The following is a 21868-nucleotide window of genomic DNA, read 5'->3' on the forward strand; positions in this document are numbered from 1 at the left end:
CACTGTGCTATAGAAAACAGCCATGAACTGTCCCCCATCTTTGGTCTCATATGCTCTATCTCCTTTCTCCCCTCCTCCCAAGAACCCACTTTCTATCCTTTTAGACATATAGATTTCTCTTTTCCAGAATTTCCTTAATTTATCAACCATTTTCTGACTGTCTGCCATGTGCAAGGTTTGGTGCTAAGTGTTTAAGACAAAGTGGGTCCCATATCTGTCTGTGTTTAATGAACTATTTGGAGATAATTTTTATTTTTATTTTTTTTAAATATTTTATTTATTTATTTGACAGAGAGAAATCACAAGTAGATGGAGAGGCAGGCAGAGAGAGAGAGAGAGGGAAGCAGGCTCCCTGCTGAGCAGAGAGCCCGATGCGGGACTCAATCCCAGGACCCTGAGATCATGACCTGAGCCGAAGGCAGCGGCCCAACCCACTGAGCCACCCAGGCGCCCTGGAGATAATTTTTAAAACACAGATTTCTGGGTCTCATCTCAGATCTGCTAAGTAAAATATGGGGGGTCAACCAGAGAATCTGTATTTCAAAAACATGCCCTAGGTGATTCTTATGTAGTCAGCCTGGTACCAGTTCAAGGATTAGAATTTTAAAACAAGGGTATTAGTGTTGGTGCATTAAGGTTATCTAGTGGGGTACTGGTGGTACAAGTAGATATGACAGAAACAGAAATGATTATAGGGAACAATAGATGAGTAAGAAAAGTGCTGTCTATTTTTGTATATCATTTCACAAAGTGAATTTACAATTATTTTAATTTAATTCTCACATTAGCTCTGTGGGTGGGTGGCAGTGTGTCAATTTTATAAGGAGTAAAACTGAAGCTCAATGAAGAGAAGATCACTTGTTTAGGATCTCACAGTCAAAGGCAGAACTCAGGTTTTTTGATGACAAATCTGTCATTTTTGCCACCTATACAACTTTCTTAAGTCTCAGAAAGCAAAGGACATTGAGTTAAAAAAAGGGAAATATAATTGGTCAATAAGAAACCAACATCCAGTAGTGGTAATATGATAAAATCATATAGGGGCTAATATAACATTAGCATTACATTAGGTACTTTTAGTATATGAAATCCATTCCTATTCAAAATGTCTCTTGGTGCTATAATGTGTGGCAGAAGATGAACCAGCCTCAAAGATTCCTCTACCTCAACAGAGTAGCAAAGACCTATACAGAGCCTGTGTTACCTGGAAGAAGGCAACCCAGTTAGGTGATTATTTCCTTTGTAGGCACACCAGTAGAGATGGAGTGGAGATCCTACCAGCACTGGATAGCCAGAGAATAGGCAAGGGGAAATGCTCTCTGCCCACAGTTCTGGTATTCCTGACTTTCTACCTTATGACACTGGGTGGCCCATGAGTATCTTCTGCCCCCAGAGCTCAAGTAGTGCTAGGGCATGAAACAGACCATAATAGCATTGTAAGGACTTAGAAAAGTAAATTGTCATTGGAATTATGGCTTACAAAAGTAGGCCAGAACTGACAAACTACACCTAACCAGCTTACTGCTTGCTAAAGTAGAAGGTCTAAATAGGACTGAGAATCTCCTAATATAATATCCAAGGATACAGTAAAATAACTAATCATACCAAGAACCAGGAAAATCACAATGTGAACAAGAAAAGAAAATCAACTGATGCAATGCTGAGATAGATAAGATTGTTGTAATCATCTGAAACAGGTTTTAAAGTAGCCACCATAAAGTTGCTTCAACAACTGATTATAAATTCCCTTGAAACAAATGTAAGAAAATAGAAAAACCCAGAAAAGAAGTTATAAAAAATGAAATGGAAATTCTAGAACTAAAAATCAAAATAACCAAAATTTAAAATTCTCTAAATACACTCAATATTAGGAGATCACAGAAGATAGAAATAAGGAACTTGAGGACAGATGAATAGAGTTTATTCAATCTGAGCAACACATAAACAAAAACACTTGATAAGAGTGAAGAAGGAACCTTAGGGACTGGTGGAACAGTAACAGGATAGCTAACATTTAGTATCATGGGAGGCCCAGGGAGAGGAGAAAGAGTGGAACCAAAAACATATTCAAAGAATTAATGGCTGACAGCTACCCACATTTTGACAAAAGAAATAAACCTACTGATTCAATGAACTGAATGAACATCAAATAAGATAAACCCAGGACACCCACACCAATAAACATCATAATTAAACATTGAAAACTAAAGACATAGAAATTAATTAATTAAGCAACTAGAGAGAAATAGTGTATTACCAATAAAAAAATCAATCTGAAGACTAGAGGATTTCTTCTTTCAAAGCATGGAGGTTAGAAGGAAGTGGTACAATATTATTCATATACTAAAAGAAGAAACTGTCAATCACAGGTTCTACATCCAGCAAACCTATCATTCAGGAAGAAATTAAGGAGATTCTCAAAGGTAAACTAGAGAAATCTCTTGCTAGAAGACATGTCCTTTAAAATAGCTAAGGGAAGCTCTCTAAACAAAAAGGAAATGATAACAAAAAGCTCAGAGTTCCAAGAAAAGATCAATGGAATAATGTTATAAACTATTCTAATTGTCATGAGTTTCCTAAATTGTATTTGGTGGTTGAAGTAAAAATTATAACAGTGTTTGTTTTAGTGCTCAATGTATGTAGAAAAAATACTTGACACAATTATATTTAAAAAGTAGGAAGGATTTAAATGTTCCTATGTAGTAAGATTTCAATTCTTCAAAACAGTAAATTGTTGATATGCATAGACTGTGATAAGTTACATATACACACACAAACACAAATACCTAGAGCAACTAAGTAATAGACTAAAAACTGTCATAATAAGACAAGATAGGATCCTTAAAAATGTGTAAGAAACCCACAGGAAGGCAAGTAAAAAAAAAAATGGAGGGGGAAGAAACAAAAATAGATAAATAAATAAATGGCATACTTAAACCCTAACATATTAATAATTACTTTAAACATAAGTAGTCTAAATACCTCAATTAAAAGACAGTGATTGGGAGAGTATATTTAAAAAATATGATCCAATTATATCCTGTTAACAAAAACTCACTGCAAACACAATGATATAGGTAAATAACAAAAGGATGGAATAAGATAATATCACACTAACATTGGGCAAAATATGAAGATCATTATTATGAGATAAAGGAGATTTTAGAGAAAAGAAAATTAGAGAGATATAGGGTCACCACATGTTAAAAGTATAGATACACCAAAAAGACACAGCAATCCTAAATGTGTATGCACTAAACAACAGTGCTTCAAAATACATGAACCAAAACCAAATTGAAAAGACAGATAAGCAAATCCAAAATTATAGTTAGGGACTTTAACACTCCACTCACAGCAATTGTTAGAGCTACTAGACAGAAAATTAGACAAAATATTGAAAAACTAAACACTACAATTATTCAAGAGAGCCTAATTTACATTTTTGTAATAGTCTCTCAACAACAGAAGAATACATTTTTTCAAGTACCCACAAAACATTCACCAAGTCAGGTTATATCTTGGGTCAAAAAGCAAACTTCAACAAATTTAGAAGCATTGAAAGAATGCAAAATATGTTCACAGAGTAAACGGGAATCAGACTAGGAATCAGTGACACAGAGAAAATAGGACAATCTACAAACACTTGAAAACTTAAAAAACACACTTTACACAACCCATGAATCAAAGAGAATTCTCAAAGGGAAAGCGCAGAACTCAATGAAAATAAAAACACAACATATCAAAATTTATGGATGCAGCTAAAGCAGTGATAACAGGGAAATTTATAGCACTGGATGCTTACATTTAGAAAAGAGGGAAAAAAAAGAAAAGGGGAAAGGGTCTCAAGAAATTTAAATTCCTACCTCAGGAAACTAAACAAAGAAGAGCATAATATACTCAAAATAATCAGAAGGAAGAAATTAATAAAGACAAGAGAAGAAATAAATGAAACTGAAAGCAGGAAGACAAAGAGAAAAATCGATGAAATAAAAATATGGTCCTTTATAAAAAATCAGTAACATTGATAAATCTCTAACAAGACTGACAAAAGTAAAAAAAAGTAGAATAGACACAAATCACCAGTATAAGGAACAAAACAGGGGATTACTATAGATCCTATAACCATTAAATGGATATTAAGTTTCCTAAGTAGGCACACTCTTCCTTATTCCTCTCATTAAGTACAACAAAAAATCCTGGACATTATATAATAAAACAAATATAAGAAGATTCAGAAAGGTGGAGAGAAGAAGGCAAACTCTCTAGGAAATTTGGAACCGAAAGATAACAGAATGATAAGTTTTCCAGGTTTTTTTTCCAGGCTTCTCCTAGGCCTGGAACTGAAGAAGCTAGAAGCCCAGAAATACCAACAGGAGAAAAAAAAAAAAAAGCCCTAACAAAATCCTCTTTGAGCCAAAGAGCCAGAAAAGGAGTAATCTAGCATGAGAGACAACTTTAGACAATAACCACTGTACTCCAGGCAACACTACAGAAAAACACCCATGGCTCCATTCCACCCATGCCAACAAAGGCCAACTGGAAACCTTAAAATTCCACCCTAATAAAGTTATAACAAAGTATGCCAACCCCTGGCTGATGTGGTGTCAGAGAAGGCCAAATAAGGAGCTGGGACGTTCATCCCCAGCAGCAAGTAACTAGACTCCCCCACCTGCAATGTCAGAAAAGACTGACCACGTGGTGAGCTGGAACTCTTATCCCCTTGCAGCAGTAATAAGGAGCCCCTTCCTGGTCACAGAAGACCAAGTGTGGAACCTGAACTTCTATCTCTATCAGATAATAATGAGGTGAAAAACCCCTCTTTCCCCTGGCAAAACAGGGTCATGAAAAGCCAGTTAAAGCAGAAGGTTTAAATAAGATCCAGAGCCTTAAAATAAAATGTAAAATGTGGAGGTTTTGATAAAAAAAACCACTTGTCATAGCAACAACCAAGAATATCTCAAACTGAATGAAAAAAGATAAAACCCAGCAGTAAGATAATAGAGATGGTAGGATTCCATAACAAATATTTATAAAGTAGCAATCATAAGAATGCTTCAGTGAGTAAATATGAATATTCTTGAAATAAACGAAAAAAAATTTAAAGACTTACAAAAATTAGAAAGTCTCAGCAAAGAAATGGAAGATATAAAGAGGAACCAAATGGAAATATTAGAATTGAAAAAGAACAACTGAAATAAAAAGTTTAGTTCACGGGCTCAAACAGCAGTCACACCAAATCAAACTTCTGAAAACTAAAGACAGAGAAAACCTTTGCAGCTGGAGAAAGTTGAAAATTTACCTTTTGGGGAAAACCAAAATGGCAGTGAATTTCTTATAAGAAACCAGGAAGCCCAGAAGAAAGTGGCATATTTCTCAAATGCTGAAAGAAAAGAGCTGCCAAACACTGAATCCTATACACAGTGAAAATATTATTCAGGAATTGAAGGGAAATCAAGACATGTCAGATATTGGCAAACTAACAAAATTTGTCACCAGCAGGCCTCACCTAAAATAATGGCTAAAGGAAGTTCTGGAAGAGAAAGGAAATTATAAAAGAAGGAATCTCAGAATATCAGGAAGAAAGAGCAAAAGAAGAGCAAAAATAAGGTAAATACAATGGACTTTCTTTCCTTGTCTTTCTGAGTTGCATTTGACAGTTAAATCAAGTTATAACATTGTCTTAAGTGTTTCACAATTTATGTGGGGTAATATTTAAGACAATTATATTATAAATGGAGGAGGGGGAGAATAAAGGGACTTAAAGAGAAGTAAGTTTTCTAAATTTTACTTGAACTGGTAAAATGTCAATACCAGTAGACTAATAAATTATGTACACACAATGTAATATCAAAAGCAACCACTAGGGGCGCCTGGGTGGCTCAGTGGGTTAAGCCTCTGCCTTGGGCTCAGGTCATGATCTCAGGGTCATGGGATTGAGTCCCACATCGGGCTCTCTGCTCGGCGGGGAGCCTGCTTCCCTCACTCTCTCTGCCAGTCTCTCTACCTACCTGTGATCTCTCTCTGTCAAACAAATAAAATAAAATCTTAAAAAAAAAAAAGCAACCACTAAACAATACAAAGAGATACATTCAAAAGTGCTACTAAAATGGAGTTCTTTTTTAAAAAAGATTTTATTTATTATTTATTTTAGAAAGAGTGAGGGTGGGCACACGTGTGAGCAGGGGGAAGAAGAGGGGAGGGAAAGAATCCCAGACAGATTCCACACTGAGTGTGGAGCCTGATGTAGGGGCTCAATCACATGACCCTGAGATCATGACCTGACTGGAGCCAAGAGTTGGATGCCAAACTGATTAAGCCACCGAGGTGCCCCTAAATTCTTTTTTTAAAAAATGGATTCCCCTTACATACCTCACAGGAAAGCAGGAAAAGGGAAAAAAACCACCACAAAACAGAGAATAAAGAAAAGAGAAAAAAATTGGCAGATTAAAACCCTAACATATCAATAATTAGCTTAAATGTAAATGGTCTAAACAGTAGTTCTTTCTGATCAGTATGCAAAGTACTTCCAGTACTATGTTAAGAATGGTGAGAATATGTATTCTTGCCTTGTTTCCATTTTAGAAAGAAACTATTCATTTTTTTTACCATAAAGCATTATGTTAGATATAATTTTTTGTAGATGCTTTCAATCAATCTGAGGAAGTTCTCCTCTATTCCCAGTTTGCTAAGGGTTTGAATCACGAATGGGTGTTGGATTTTGTCAAGTGCTTTTTCAGCATTAATTGATGTGATCATATAATTTTTCTTCTCTAGCCTATTGATATGTGGGGCTAAATTTATTAATTTCTTACATAAAACCTGGAATAAATCCCACTTAGTCATGATATATAATTGTTTTGTATATTGTGACATTTGATTTGCTACTATTTTGTTGAGGATTTTTGCATTTAATTTGGTGAGAGATATTGGTCCTTAGTTTTCCTTTTTAGTGCTGTTTTGACTTATTTTGTTATCAGGGTGATCTTGGTCTCATAAAATGAATTGGGAAATATTCCCTTCCCTTCTACTTTCTGGAGTAGATGGTGTAAAATTGGTGCTATTTCTTAAAATATTTGGTAGAGTTATTCCATGAAATCATCTGGGCTTGGAGATTCCTTTTAAAAGAGATTTTAATCACATTCAGCTCTTTGTATGTTTTTTTTTAATCTTCCTAAAGAAACTATGATTTATTTGAATTTTACCACACATTCTCCTTTAAAAATCCAAATTAAAAAAAAAAGCACCAAGTCTTTCTCTCTCTCTCTCTCTCACACACACACACACATACCTATACATGCACCAATACATAAATGGAGATAAAATCGTATTTTTTTTATTTTTTAAAAACATTTATTTTTATCCCCAGGGGTACAGGTCTGTGAATCACCAGGTTTACAGACTTCACAGCACTCACCAAAGCACATACCGTCCCCAATGTCCATAATCCCACCCCCTTCTCCCAAACCCCCTCCCCCCAGCAACCCTGGGATTGGGAGGGAGACAAACCATATGTTATAACTTGATTTGAGACTTCCTCTTAGACTGATGGATTATTTTGAAGCATGTTATTTAATTTCTAAGTGTTCAGAGAGTTGCCTGTTGTTTTTCTCTTATTAATTCCATTATGATCAGAGAACACACTCTTTAATTATAATTCTCAAATTTGGTGAGGGTTGTTTCACAGTCCAGGATATATGTTTTACCTTGATAAATGTCTCATGGTGCTTAAAAAAATGTGTAGTTTGCTGTTGGTTGGGAGTGGTGTTTTATATATGTTAATTAGATTTTGTGGGTTCATTGTGTTGTTCAGTTCTTCTCTGTCTTTGTTGGTTTTCTGTCCACTAGTTCTATGAATTGTTACAAGTTGTTGATATCTCAATTATATTTGTGGATTTTTGTTTTATGTATTTTGAGGCTCTGTTGTTTGGTGTGTATACTTTTATGATTGTTACATTATCCCAATGTTTTGATCCTTTTGTCATATTGTCCCTCTTTGTCTCTATTAAGAAAGTAGAATACAGTTCGATCGGTAGCGGGAGCAGAGAGCGGACCCCAGAAAGCCCTGAGCAGCCCCACCGCCGCCGCCGGCCTAGTTACCATCACACCCCGGGAGGAGCCATAGCTGCCGCAGCCGGCCCCAGTCACCATCACCGCAACCATGAACAGCGAGGCTGAGACCCAGCACCCGCCGGCCGCCACCCGCAGCAGCGCAGGGAGCAGCGGCCCGGGCGGCCTCACATCGGCGGCGCCTGCCGGCAGGGACAAGAAGGTTTTGGGAACAGTAAAATGGTTCAATGTAAGAAACGGATATGGTTTCATCAACAGGGAGACACCAAGGAAGATGTATTTGTACACCAGACTGCCATAAAGAAGAATAACCCCAAGAAGTACCTTCGCAGTGTAGGAGATGGAGAGACTGTGGAGTTTGATGTTGTTGAAGGAGAAAAGGGTGCGGAGGCAGCAAATGTGACAGGCCCTGGTGGAGTTCCAGTGCAAGGCAGTAAATATGCAGCAGACCGTAACCATTATAAATGCTATCCACGTCGCAGGGGTCCTCCACGCAATTACCAGCAAAATTACCAGAATAGTGAGAGTGGGGAAAAGAACGAGGGATCGGAAAGTGCTCCCGAAGGCCAGGCCCAACAGCGCCGGCCCTACCGCAGGCGACGGTTCCCACCTTACTACATGAGGAGACCCTATGGGCGTCGACCACAGCATTCCAACCCTCCAGTGCAGGGAGAAGTGATGGTAGGTGCTGACAACCAGGGTGCAGGAGAACAAGGTAGACCAGTGAGACAATATGTATCGGGGTGATAGACCACGATTCCGCAGGGGTCCTCCTGCCAAAGACAACCTAGAGAGGGCGGCAACGAGGAAGATAAGGAAAATCAAGGAGATGAGACCCAGGGTCAGCAGACACCTCAACGTCGATACCGCCACAACTTCAATTACCGACGCAGACGCCCAGAAAACCCTAAACCACAAGATGGCAAAGAGACAAAAGCAGCTGATCCACCAGCTGAGAATTTGTCCGCTCCCGAGGCTGAGCAGGGCGGGGCTGAGTAAATGCCGGCTTACCATCTCTACCATCATCCGGTTTAGTCATCCAACACGAAGAAATGAAGATGAAATTCCAGCAATAAGAAATGAACAGGGGCACCTGGGTGGCTCAGTGGGTTAAAGCCTCTGCCTTCGGCTCAGGTCATGATCTCAGGGTCCTGGGATCAGGCCCCACATCCGGCTCTCTGCTCAGCGGGGATCCTGCTTTCCCCTCTCTCTCTGCCTGCCTCTCTGCCTACTTGTGATCTCTCTATCTGTCCAATAAAAAAAAAAAAAAAAAGAAATGAACAAAAGATTGGAGCTGAAGACCTTAAGTACTTGATTTTTGCCCATTGACCAGATAAATAGAACTATCTGCATTATCTATGCAGCATGGGGTTTTTATTATTTTTACTTAAAGACGTCTCTTTTTGGTAATGACAAACGTGTTTTTTTAAAATTTTTTATTTTTATTTATTTATTTTTTATTTATTTTCAGCATAACAGTATTCATTATTTTTGCACCACATCCAGTGCTCCATGCAATCCGTGCCCTCTATAATACCCACCACCTGGTACCCCAATCTCCCACCCCCCGCCCCTTCAAAACCCTCAGATTGTTTTTCAGAGTCCGTAGTCTCTCATGGTTGACCTCCCCTTCTAATTTCCCACAACTCCCTTCTCCTAACTCCCCATGTCCTCCATGCTATTTGTTATGCTCCACAAATAAGTGAAACCATATGATAATTGACTCTCTCTGCTTGACTTATTTTTTTTTAATTTTTTCAATTTATTTATTTTCAGAAAACAGTATTCATTATTTTTTCACCACACCCAGTGCTCCACGCAATCCGTGCATTCTATAATACCCACCACCTGGTACCCCAACCTCTCACACCCCCGCCACTTCAAATCCCTCAGATTGTTTTTCAGAGTCCATAGTCTCTCATGGTTCACCTCCCCTTCCAATTTACCCCAACTCCCTTCTCCTTTCTAACACCCCTTGTCCTCCATGATATTTGTTATGCTCCACAAATAAGTGAAACCATATGATAATTGACTCTCTCTGCTTGACTTATTTCACTCAGCATAATCTCTTCCAGTCCCCTCCATGTTGCTACAAAAGTTGGGTATTCATCCTTTCTGATGGAGGCATAATACTCCATAGTGTATATGGACCACATCTTCCTTATCCATTCGTCTGTTGAAGGGCATCTTGGTTCTTTCCACAGTTTGGCGACCATGGTCATTGCTGCTATAAACATTGGGGTACAGATGGCCCTTCTTTTCACGACATCTGTATCTTTGGGGTAAATACCCAGGAGTGCAATGGCAGGGTCATAGGAAAGTTCTATTTTTAATTTCTTGAGGAATCTCCACACTGTTCTCCAAAGAGGCTGCACCAACTTGCATTCCCACCAACAGTGGAAGAGGGTTCCCCTTTCTCCACATCCTCTCCAACACATGTTGTTTCCTATTTTGTTAATTTTGGCCATTCTAACTGGTGTAAGGTGATATCTCAATGTGGTTTTAATTTGAATCTCCCTGAGGGCTAATAATGATGAACATTTTTTCATGTGTCTGATAGCCATTTGTATGTCTTGATGGGAGAAGTGTCTGTTCATATCTTCTTCCCATTTTTTGACATGTTTGCCTGTTTCATGTGTGTTGACTTTGAGGAGTTCATTGACAAATGTGTTTTTTAAGAAAAAAAAAAAAGCCTGGTTTTTCTCAATACACCTTTAAAGGTTTTTAAATTGTTTCATATCTGGTCAAGTTGAGATTTTTAAGAATATCATTTTTAATTTGTAATAAAAGTTTACAACTTGATTTTTTGAAAAAAGGCAACAAACGGCAAACACCCATTAATAAAGGTCTTAAATAAAAAAAAAAAGTAGAATAGACACAAATCACCAGTATAAGGAACAAAACAGCGGATTACTATAGGTATATAGTACTTCTGTTATTCCTTTTGCTTGGAATCACACTTTATCATATTACACTTTATTCATATAATCATCCCTGCTTTTTTTCATTAATTTTTGCATGATACACCTTTTTTTCATTTTTACTTTCAGTCTACCTATTTGGTTGTATTCAGAATGATTTTATTGTAGACAGCATATAGTTGGAGAATATTTTATAATCTCTTCTGCTAATCTCTTTTAATTGGCATATTTAGATCATTTATATTTAATGTAGTTATCGATCTGTTAGCACTTAGAGCTGCCATTTTGTATTTTGTTTTCTGTTTGCTTTCTCTGTATAATTCCTGATTTCTCTTTACTGCCTTCTTGTGGGTCACTTGAATGTCTTTTAAGGATTGAATTTTTATTTATAATACTTTTGAGGTTTCTACTCAATATAGTTTTTGTGGTTGCTCTAGGGATTATGATACATACATAGCTTATGACAGTCTCCTGGTATTGATGGCTTAGTACTTCAAATGAAGCACAGAAATCTTATTCCTAATTAGATCCATTTTTACTCTGAATTTTAATTTTTTAAAAATATTTTTAAATTTAAATTCAATTAACTAATATATAATGTATTATTGGTTTCAGAGGTAAAGGTCTGTGATTCACCAGTCTTCTATAACACCCAGTGCTCATTATATCACATGCCTTCTTTAATGTTCATCACCTGGTTACTCCATCCTTACACCCCCTCCCCTCCAGCAACCCTCAGTTTGTTTTCTATGCTCAAGAGTCTCTTATGGTTTGTCTCCCTCTCTGTTTTTGTCTTATTTTACTTTTTTCTGAATTTAATTTTTTTGATAATAGCTCTAAGGAGATGCAATTGACATACACAATTCATCCTTTAAACATGTACAATTTAATGGTTTTTCAGAGATGTGCAAACCTCACCACAATTAACTTTAGAACATTTTTGTCACCCCCCAAAGAAACCCTATAACCCTTAGCAGTCACCCTCATTTCTGTCCAACTTCCTCCAGCCCCAAGGAACCTCTAATTTATTTTATGTCTGCATTGATTTGCCTCTTCTGGGCATTTCACATAAATGGAATCACAGAACATATTACTGGCTTCTTTCGCTTACTGTAATGTTTTCAAGATTCATCCATGTTGTACCATACATCAATGTTCCATTGTATCAATATACCACATTTTACTTATCCATCTCTCAGTTGATGAATATTTGGGCTCTTTCCATTTTCTGGCTATTATAAATAATGCTGCTATGAACACTGATGTACAAATATTTGAATATCTGTTTCAGTTATTTGGTTATACTTGGGAATGGGTGTTGGATCATATGGTAACTGTATGTTTAGCATTTGGGGGAACTGCCAGACTGTTTTTTTCCAAAAGGGTTGCATCATTTTACATTCCCACCAACAATTTATGATAGTTCCAGTTTCTTCATGTCCTTGCCAACTCTTGTTATATTGTCTTTTTGATTATAGCCACCCTAGTGGGTATGAAGTTGTATCTCACTATGGTTCTGAATTATGTTTCCTTAATGGCTAATGATGTTGAGTACTCTCCATTCTTTTTCAATATAAATATATCTTAATTGCCTTAAGTATTTCCTGTACATACATTTGGCCACATCTTATGGTATTATAATTTTTGCTTCAACCCTCAGAAATGATTTTAGAAATTCACAAGAACTAGCATAGTCTATTATGTTTACTCCTCTTTTCATCATGAAGGTGTACTTCTTTCTTTTCTGAAGTTCTGAGCCTTATTCTGTTAACATTTCTGTTAATAGAACTTCTTTTAGCCAATCTTTAAGTGCAGGTTTGCTAGCAACAAATATTCTTCTTCATCTAAAAATTCCTTTATTTTCTCTTAATTCCTGAAGGTATTTTTCTTGATACAGACCTGTGGTTGACCATTTTTCAGCATTTGAAAAATATTGTACCATTTCCTTCTGGCCTCTATGCTTTTAAATAAAAAATCTGTTGACAATCTAACTTGTGTTCCCTTATAAGCATCATTTTTTTCCGGGATGCTCTCAAAATTTAAAAAATATCTTTAGTTTTCAGGAGTTTAATTATTATGTGTCTTAGCATGGATTTATTTGGGTTTATTATACTTGTATTTCACTTATCTTCTTGAATATGTATTTTGCCAATATCAGGTTTTTAGCCATCATTACTTTTTAAGAATTTCTTTAAAAATTTAATTGTGATAAAATACACATAACATAAAATTTACCATGTTAACCATTTTAAGTGTATAGTTCAGTAGGGCTAATTACCTCCACACTGTTTTACACTCAATCTCCAAAACTCTTTTAATCTTGCAAAACTAAAACTCTATGCCCATGAAACAGCCTTCATTCCCCTCTACCCCTAGTGCCTGTCAGTTATCATCCAATTCTCTCTGAATTTGACTACTCTGGGTACCTCATATGAGTGGAGTCATGCAGTATTTGTCTTTTTGTGACTGGCTTATTTCACTTAGTATAATGTCCTTATGATTCATCCATGTTTTAGCACATCAGAATTTCTATCCTTTTAAAATCAGCCATTTCTTCAAGTCCTCTTTCAATACTTCTTTATCTCTTTTCTCCTTTTGGACACTAATGATATGAATGCAAAACTTTTGTTATTATCCCACAGATTCCCTGAGTCTTTGTTCATTTTTTTCCCAGTCTAGTTTCTCTTTGTTGTTCAGACTGAGTAAATTCTACTGCTCTGACCTCAAGCCCACTGATTCTATCATCTATTATCTCCACTCTACTATTGAGCCCATTCACTGAATTTGTTTCATTTATTTTTTTGATTCTCTATTTTTGATTTCTTTTTAAAAAATAATTTCTATTTCTTTGCTGAGATTTTGTATGTGTTTTTTTCAAAAAAATTGTAATTGCTTGTTGGATCATTTTTATTATGGGTGCTTTGTAATCCTTGTCAGATAAAATCTGTTTCATCTGAGTTTTGGTGTCTGTTCTCATTTATGAGTTATTTCTTTTTAAAACAGGGAGGTTTTGGGATACTGTATTATTAGACAAGATTATATTTAATTTTCTTTTTAAGGAGGTGGTGTTGATGTATAATGTGAGTTAAGTATGTGTGCATGTTCCTGCTGCATCTTACTGACATGACCTTGGTAAAAGTGGGGCACTGACTCATACTTCCTTGTTGCAAATGGATGGAATGGAAGTTCAGTCAACTACCTCTCTGTCTCTGCTGGCACTATTCCAGTGAAAGTGGGCCACTGATCCACAGGGCTTCTGGGTTTTGTTACCTTTTTTCCCCTGGCTTTTGTTATTTTTGAATGGAAGTATAAGCTCAGTTCTCTCATGGGACCTGCTGACACCAGTGGAAGGGAAAGAAAAGTAACAACTAGCTCTACCTTTACCACCTCATTAATGTAAGACTCATTGATGCAGACTGGGGATAAAGACTCTGCTTTCCACTGGGCCCCCCTGAAATGGGGATGCAGTGAGGCATAAGAGTGCTGACTAACCCTGGTTTACACTGCCTCTTTCAGTCTCATTGCTGCCAGATGGGTGTACAGTTGCAGCTTCCCACTGGGTGTCCCTGACAACGGGGGTGGGGGGGGGGAAGCAGTGTGTTTATTAGCCTTGATATGCATCCCTTTATTCAGTCTCTTTAATGTGAAAGGGGTGGAAGCTCAGCCTTTCCACTGGGCCCCATTAATACAGAGATGGTGATGGAGTCCAGTGGTGACTAGCCCTGCATTGCACCTAGTTGTTAATTCTTTTTGATTCTGGCTGTGAATGAGGCAGCTTAACTTGCCACTTGACTGGGATGACAATACTCTGGAAGGAGAATAGGAGCACCACCTAGTTCTGCCAAATAGGGGATTAGAAAGACTGTCTGTCCAATTCTGCCAACACCACCCAACAGTGGGATAGGAGCATGCTGCCTGCTTTTTTGTGGGAAGGAGTGGAGTGAAATATTCCTTCCTATAGGCTCCACTGAAATAAGGGGGCAGTGGGGAGGGTATGATTTTCCTGTTGGTATTTGGCTATAGTAGAGCAGGTATTGTCAAAAAGATTTTCTGTTGTTAGGCAACCATTTCCTCTTTTCCTTTAGATATGGGGATCAGGCTTTTCTTAGAGATGTTTTTGTCTGTGCCTGTTGGCAGTTGTGGACTGGAGGCTTCTGTAGTGACCTGTCTGGGATATATGGGAGACAAAAAGGAAACCCAGGGAGTGTACCACTGTATTGTTCCTCAAGTTCTGAGGCCCTCTGCCTTTTGTTTCCACTTTTCAGTCTTGTTTGTGTGTCTAATGCCCAAGGGATGTTGGTGTAAGAGGAAAAACCTAGAAGGAATGAGGTTTCTTCATCTTCTATTTTTTTAAAAGATTTTATTTATTTATTTGACACAGAGAGATACAAGTAGGCAGAGAGCCAGGCAGAGAGAGAGAAAGGAGGAAGCAGGCTCCCTGCTGAGCAGAGAGCCTGATGCGGGACTCAATCCCAGGACCCTGAAATCATGACCTGAGCTGAAGGTAGCGGCTTAACCCACTGAGCCACCCAGGCACCCTCTATTTTGTTTTTAAGAAAAAAAAAATCAGCAGAGCATACAATATCCTCAATAATGGATTTTTTTTGACATCTAAGTGGATTTCTGATAATAGTAGTGATTTAAGGAATAAACTATACTGAAAGGGTGTCTAGGAAAACTTAAAGAGATGGAAATTTACTAGGTTTATGAAAGGCAGTGCAAAATACCTTTCCTAATATTAAAGGAAATTTTGTGGAATGTTAAACCAATTACTCTTGGTGTAGTCCAAGTTCTCTTTTGTGGGTTTATAAAGCTTTTTGTTTCTTGGGGGAAATATATAAGTGGCAGGGAAACTTTGGCTCCATGTACATAAAACAAGATTTGACATTCACAGTTACTGTTAAGTAAAAGTAAGACTGGTGGAAGTTGTCATAGCAGCAGGGGTGTTGTCATAGCAGCAGCTTTAAGTCTCAAAAGCAACAGCAGAACATTTTTCCCATACACACATTCTCAACTCAAAGTAGTAGTGACTTTTACTTGTTGGGATTCTTGGTGTAAACTATATAACTCAAATTCAATGTTTTATAAAAGGCCAATGTCTTCACTTTAAAAACCCTGTCTTATATGCCATTTTCTGGTCCTTAAACTCTCCCCTCCCCCTCAAACCAGTATGCTTTAGATGTTGCTGCATTACTGGTACCAGACTGATTATAGAATTAAATATTACAAGGAAAAAACCAAGTGTCTGACTGTGCTAAGTCACTTGGAGCAGCATATTTGAAAGAACTTTGGAATAAAAAAGACCGTGGATTAATTACTGAATATGCTACTAACTAGTTGTGTGGCTTTGGGCTAATTAATTTTTCCAAGCCACAGTTTGCTCATCTGTAAAATGAGAACAATCATATTGATTTTACAGGATGGTTATGAGAATTCACTGAATTCTTTACACATAAAGTAAGGGCCTAAATTTGGTGTTCAACAACTTTGAAAAAGCTTCTGAGGAACACGACTAGCCTCTGACAATTATATCTATATTCATCCAATATTTCTCCCATTTGACCATGTAACAACTTGTTTCCTGTTTCTCCCATGCCTTAAATTCAATCCCTGTACTTATGCATGTTACAGCTTATGGGACAAAGAACCTATTTGTAACAGGAAAATACTGAAATGCTCATTTTATCCTTATGTTTATAGTTACTACCCCCAGTCTTTAGACTAGAAGCCCACGATGCTCAAAGGAAAAAACAACAATTTAAAAAATTTTGCAATGCAACTGAAATATCTCTTGCTCAGTTCTCTTATATTTTATAGTACAAGTTTGTTTCTATAGTAAAAGATTGCTTTTATGTGTATGAATGGGGAAATTGAACCTAAATTTTGAGTTGTAATGGGGTATTAATGATACTGTATACCACTAGTATAATGTCCAAGGTTTTATCCCATCATCTCATTAATGGTAAAGAGAGATGAACATCACCAAGACAGTAGTTTGGGAATGGGTGTATGTCTTGTGGCTTTACTAAGATTCTAAATTTTCATTTTAAAAAAACCTCACTTTTATGAATTATGGAAGTGTCAAATCACTATATTGTACACCTGAAAACTAATATTGCACTGTCAGTTAACTAAATGGAATTTAAATAAAAACTTAAAAATTCACTTTTAGCTTCTTCCACCCAGAAACACTAAAGTAAGGTCATGCCCCGCAACCCTAGTGGAATGCTTATGGCTAGAAGAAGTTTCCAGCCAAAAAGCTCTTTTAAAAAGGGTACCCAATACTCAGGTAAGAACAGGTCAACATTATACTTTAAGGTTAAGATTAGGTCTGGAAGCATCAAAAGGCAAAATGAACATCTGCCAAGAGGGGCAAACTAACACAAGAAGACTTCATTTTTGTTCTTATCTTTTCTGACCACTTGTGCCCTCTGCTCAAATTACTTAGGATTTCTGAGGTTGATATTCTGTTTGTATGTAAAATGAGAATACCCTCCATTTCATGTCTAAGAGTAATGTGAGGATTAGAATGCCTAGCACAATGTCCAGATCATAGTAGGAATACAATAGATGAAAGTTATTTTTAGAACTGAGTCTGAGGTCTATATCACAGCAATTGGTTTATTTTGTCCATAATAAATGAATTAGATATGTTAAATAGTTTTATGAAACAACTTTAAGTCGGCCTAAAATGAACATAATTTCACAGTTGGAAGAAACCCTAGAGGTCATTGAAGGTTTTTGATTTAAATGTGTAAAAGTTTTGTTTTGGCAGAAATTTGATCTTATGTTGTAATGAGCTCATACAAATTCTTTTGCTACCATACTCTATGACTAAGTTATTCAGAAGAAAACATGTGTTATTAGAGTCTAACAGTTAACATCATAGTTAAGTGTTATAGCATACTTACTATAGTAGGTCTTTGTAGGCAAAATTCAATCAATTTAATAAAGAGACCAAGTATATTGGTTAGATATTAAAGCACAGATATATCAATATGATTATAATCTTACTCAATTTCTGCCAACTGAATCATAGAAAGAAGTGGTCCTTACAAAAAGGTGAGGGAGAGGAAGTAGTGACTTCTTGTTTCCCAGTTTAGACCACTCAGTTCTGTAGGGTGGTCTGTAGACCACCATTGTCAAACAAACTATGGAGACCTGAAATCATGGTAAAATCAGAGCTGTTTGAGTTGTGAACATCAAATCACATGGAGAGTAAAAAATATACCTTGGATTTTTCTTTATTAAGTTATAACAGAAGCAATAAAAAAAATGATGGAAAGAACCAAGATGCCCTTCAACAGGGAAATGTGGTCCATATACACTATGGAGTATTATGCCTCCATCAGAAAGGACAAATACCCAACTTTTGTAGCAACATGGATGGGACTGGAAGAGATTATGCTGAGTGAAATAACTCAAGCAGAGAGAGTCAATTATCATATGGTTTCATTTATTTGTGGAGCATAACAAATAGCATGGAGGACATAGGGAGTTAGAGAGGAGAAGGGAGAGAGGATAGAAAGAGATCTACATGTGTCCCAGCAGTAGGATAAGCTAGGACAATTCTTTTGAAGGGCAATTTGATAATAAATATCAAAAGTCATAAAAAATTCATGCCCTTTTGCATAACAATTTCACTCCTGGAAATTTTTCAGTAAGGTAATCATTCAAAAGAAAGACAAAACTAGGACAACTGGGTGGCTCAATTAAGTTACTGCCTTCGGCTCAGGTCATGATCCTGGAGTCCCAGGATGGAGCCCTGCATTAATATCATGGAGGACAAGGGGTGTTAGAGAGGAGAAGGGAGTTGGGGTAAATTGGAAGGAGAGGTGAATCATGAGAGACTATGGACTCTGAAAAACAATCTGAGAGGTTTGAAGTGGTGGGGGGGTGGGAGGTTGGGGTACCAGGTGATGGGTATTATAGAGGGCATGGATTGCATGGAGCACTGGGTGTGGTGCAAAAAAAATGAATACTGTTATGCTGAAAATAAATAAATAAATTTAAAAAATAAAACACAGAATACATTATCAATATCAAGGAGTGCACACCAGTGTAAATAAGTGGTAAAAAATGGAGAAGAGGTCCCCCCCAAAAATGATGAACACAAGTGACAAAAGAAAAAACAGATACAGTGAATTTCATCAAAATTAAAAACTTATGTGCTGTAAATGATAACAACGAGAAAGTAAATAGACACCTACAGAATGGGAGGGAATATTTACAAATCATGTATCTTACAAGAATTCAATCCAGAATATATAGAGAATTCAATAATAAAAAGATGGGGCACCTGGATGATGCAGTTGGTTAAGTGTCGACTCTTGGTTTCAGCTCAGGTGGTGATCTTACGTCATGAGATTACACCCTGCATTGGGCTCCACACTCAGTGTGGAGTATGCTTGAGATTTTCTCTCCCTCTTCCTTTGTCTCTCCTTCTCATGCTCTCTATCAAATAAATACATGATTAAAAAAAGAACTCAAGAATAAAATGAAAAATAACCCACTTCAAAAATGGGCAAAAGATATGAGTAGATGTTTCTCCAAAAACTGTATACAAAGAGCCTATGAGCCCATAAAAAGATGCTTAACATTACTAATCATCAGGGAAACATAAAGCAAAACCACAATGAGAGACTATTTCATACTGACTAGATGGCTATAATAAAAAAGACAGATAATAAGTGTTGTTGAGGATATGGAGAAATTGAAACTCTCATATACTACTAGTGGGACTGTAACATTGTGCAGCTGCTTTGGAAAACAGTCTGGAAATTTCTCAAAAGAGAGAACACAGAATAATTGTTTGATCCTGAATTTCACACTTGGGTCTATACCTAAGAGAGATGAAAACATATTTTCATTAAAATGTATACTGTGGATGTTCACAGTATTATTCATAACAGCCCAAAGTGGGAACAACTCAAACATCCATAAACTAATGAATGCACAATATATGGTATATCCCTACAATATTATTCATCCATAAAAAGAATGAAGTACTTATATATACTTCAATATGTATGAATGTTACAACATAATGCTAATTAAAATAAGCCAGACACAAAAAGACCAATGTTGTACGATTCTATTTATATGAGGAACCTAGAAGAGGCAAAGTTATAGAGACAGAAATTAATAGAGTGGCTACCAGTAGCTGGTGGGAGTGGAGAAAGGGGAGTTATAGTTTAAGGAATAGAGAGTTTCTCTTTGGGAGGATAAAAGTTTTAGAAATGGAGAGTAGTGACAGTTGCAAAACATTGTCAATGAATTTCATACCACCAAATTGTATCCTTAAAAATTGTTAAATGGTAAATTTTATGTCACATATATTTTGCCACAAAAAAGGAACAGAATATTGATATATGCTACAAAATGGATGAACCTTGAAACTCTTATGCTAAGGGAAAGAAGTCAGACACAAAAAATCATTGTATGAGTCCATTAACATGAAATGTCCAGAATAGGCAAATGTATTGAAACAGAAAATGCATTAGTGGTTGCCTAGGGCTGGGAGTGAGAATAGAGGAGTTGGGGGATGATAGCTAAACATTTTTTTGAGGTAATGAATATGTTCTAAAATTGATTTTGTTACAACTCTGTGAATATCCTAAAAATTACTGAGTTGTACATGTTAATGGGTAAAGTGTATGATATGTGAATTCTATCTCAATAAAGCTGCTTTAAAGCAATAATGGGGATTATAACAGTCAATAATTAGTGAGTAATATATTAGGTGCTTTGGAATTTTGCTGTGTGTATAATATTAAAATAATATTTGTATTATTAGGCTGGTCTATTTAATAAAGTGTTCTATTTTAATTAAAAAAAATAAACATGAGCTAATATCATTTTCTCCAATAAATTACATCTGTCTAAAGGCTAGTTTTTTTTTACTATACTGACAAAGGCCAAAGTACTTTGTGGCTACATCTGCAAACTTACAAAGGAAGCTTTCAGTAAAAGAATTTTCTCCTGAATGTTGGAAGTGCAAATGTAATGACATCTGAAGAACCTCATATTTATATGGTATTTAATTTACAAAGCACTTTCTGATATATTTTTTAATATAAATTTTACTTAGTTAACATATAGTGCAATGTTGGTTTCTGGAGTAGAATTCAGTGATTCATCTTTTAGATACAACGCCTGGTGCTATAAAAACAAGTGTCCTCTTACCCATTTCCCATTTAGTCCAGCCCCACCCACCTCCTTCCATCAACCCTCAGTTTGTTCTCTATTGTTAAGAGCCTCTTATTGGTTTGTTTCCCTCTCTTCTTTTATTCGTTCCCCCTTCCTCATATGTTCATCTGTTTTCTTTCTTAAATTCCACATATGAGTGAGATCATACAGTATTTGTCTTTCTCTGACAGACTTATTTCACTTAGCATGATACATACTAGCTCTATCCATGTAATTGCTAATGGCAAAATTTCATTTTTTTGATGGCTGAGTAATATTCCATTGTGTATCTATCATCTATCTATATATATACATACATACCACACCTTCTTTATCCATGTCTGATATATTTTCTGATGTATTTGTGCTGTTATTAGCCTTGTAAAGTGATCAGGATGAGTGTTAGGCCATGTACCTCCCATGCCCAAGATATTAAGCAGAAGTTTCATCCATCTAAGTCTCACAGTTAGTAGATGGACTGGATCTGAATTCTAAATCTATTTTCTGCCAATTGCTCTGTTCAATCTAATATTATGTTCAATCAATTAGATCACACAGTACTCCATAAACAGGACACATTTCTGTATAGCAAAAACAAACTCAGGCAAGGTTCAGGGCAAATGGGTTCTACATAATAATATTGTTCATAAGTATTTTCTGTATATGTGCATTAGATCTAGACATGGTCTCTA

The 21868-nt window shown here is 36.5% G+C and overlaps 1 protein-coding gene and 1 pseudogene across 4 annotated transcripts in view; one reads left to right on the forward strand and one right to left on the reverse strand.

The window, feature by feature from the left end:
• Nucleotides 1-21868, reverse strand: part of EDA (ectodysplasin A) — a 493666-nt gene that overhangs the window by 68075 nt on the left and 403723 nt on the right. The gene's annotated exons all lie outside the window — the stretch shown is intronic.
• On the forward strand, nt 4675-9499 carry LOC106004152 (annotated as a pseudogene).

Source organism: Mustela putorius, unplaced genomic scaffold (assembly GCF_011764305.1).
Source record: "Mustela putorius furo isolate JIRA1106 unplaced genomic scaffold, ASM1176430v1.1 tig00004053_pilon_pilon_pilon, whole genome shotgun sequence".
Lineage (NCBI taxonomy): Eukaryota > Metazoa > Chordata > Mammalia > Carnivora > Mustelidae > Mustela > Mustela putorius.